Source organism: Mus musculus, chromosome 13 (assembly GCF_000001635.26).
Source record: "Mus musculus strain C57BL/6J chromosome 13, GRCm38.p6 C57BL/6J".
Classification (NCBI taxonomy): domain Eukaryota; kingdom Metazoa; phylum Chordata; class Mammalia; order Rodentia; family Muridae; genus Mus; species Mus musculus.
In genome coordinates, this window is record NC_000079.6 from 39,858,650 (window position 1) to 39,860,575 (window position 1,926).

Consider the following 1,926-nt stretch of genomic DNA (forward strand, 5'->3'; position numbering starts at 1 on the left):
AAGTGGGATAATCTAGACTTTAAATTTTAAATTTGATTTGAAAGCACAATATTGGTCTAGAATCCCTGAGAATAAAAATTACAGCATAGTCTACAGGCAGTCCTGGACCAAAGTGTGTTAAATTTGATTCTACCTTGTTATGGGGCAGACACTGAATATATGTATGTGTATATGTATATGTATATGTATGTGGCTTGCATTTATCGATTGGAAGAAAGTGCAGCCACGGCTGTCCTCCACTGCCACAAATCAGGCAGCTAAGTTTCTTCTTCCACTTGAGGAAATTCTGGGAACCTACACATCAGGAATGCAAGGGAGGAGCCTCACCCTGGGAAAACCACCTTCTTCATCTTGGAGTCTCATCGGCCATGTATGTATATACTTCCAATTGTGAACTCAGATGTGCTTTCCAGACTAGTGATACACCAGAAACACACGATTATTCCAATAAATCACTGTGTAAATCTAAAAGTGAACTCTTTTATAAAACTTGCTTTGAAAACTGTAAAACATAATCCAATTAAAAGTGAGAAAAGAATGAACCAATTGATGGTGTGGAACCAATGTCTGCCTGCTTATATGCATTCACTTAAGTAAATTCAATAATTTCCCCAGATAAGTTATGAATGTAATAGAAAAACTATCATACCAAATAAAAATTCATGGAGAATGACATTCAAAGATATGTAAAGGAAATTCATAATTTGATTACAGACATTTTCTTCTGTTGTTTTTGTGTAGCTGTATATCTAAGACTACTTTTATGAAAAGGAATACTTTTATAATATAAAAGTTACTAAAACTATAAGTATAAAACATATTTTCATATATCTAATTTTAATTGTTTCCTAAAATGTTCAGTTGTTTTGCCTTGGATTTTCAGCTTTCCCATTTGTATAAATTTGACTGTGGATTTTAATGTTAATTAATAAACTAAAGAAAAATTTTATGGCATCTGTCTTTTGCCAAAAAAATTTTAATTGTTACTATTTTCCTTTATAAAGCCTGAAAAAATACTCAATGCACAAAAATAATTGCATTTGAAATACATCTTCAGATTCTAAAAAGTAAAAACGAACAAACAGACAAACAAACAAACAAAAACAAAACTCTCTTCTTTAAATATTAACCTCTTACTGCCATGAATATTTTCTCTAGATTCTTTGTCCTCTGGAGAGGGCATGGACTTCTTTTTGATTTCATGGGAAAGGCTAAAGAAAAAGCTAAGTTAAATGAAAGTGTACGGAGAATAGGAAGCAGCTTTACCCTCTGTCATAAGGAACCTTTGCATTAGCGACAGTACTTCAATCTTAAGTTTCTTCGTGAGAAAATGCAGGTGATACGAAGTTTGCTTCAGCTCAAGGACAGAACCCAATGGCATTAGCTACATGCCTGTTGTTGTGAAGCTATCGTCAGTCTGAATCGCTGGAAATTCTTTACCATTTCCAGCAAGACCTCCCCAACCCACTTACCGATACGATTGATTTCATTTCCCGCTCTTCGGCCCCTGGAACACCTGGAGTGACCTTCCATCTCTATGAATTTTCTTAGGATCTGTAACTGCAGCTCAGAGTTACAGAACTTGCTTGGCCTATATGAAGACCATCATTGGATACCCAATGATGGAAAAGAAGGCAAGAGAAGAGGCGGGGGTGAGGGAAAAGGAGGGAAGGAAGGAGATTGGAGGAGAAGGGAAGTGAGGGAAATGGAGGGGAGGAGAAAGAGGGAGAGGAACTAACATTTTGCTTATTTTCTTATAGAATTTTCATTTAAGTAGACTGATACAGTGATTTTTTTTAAATAAAAAGTTATTTATTTCATATATGTGAGTAGACTGTCTCTGTCTTCAAACACACTAGAAGAGGGCATTGGATCCCATTACAGATAACTATGAGCCACCATGTGGATGCTGGGAATTAAACTCAG

General features: G+C 35.5%; 1 non-coding gene across 1 annotated transcript; it reads right to left on the reverse strand.

Annotated features, from left to right (window-relative positions):
• Window positions 1-213: 213 nt before the first annotated feature.
• On the reverse strand, window positions 214-378 carry Gm23972. Its single transcript, XR_003950750.1, has one exon. It is a non-coding gene; the product is annotated as a U1 spliceosomal RNA (small nuclear RNA).
• Between the last annotated feature and the right edge of the window lie 1,548 nt (window positions 379-1,926).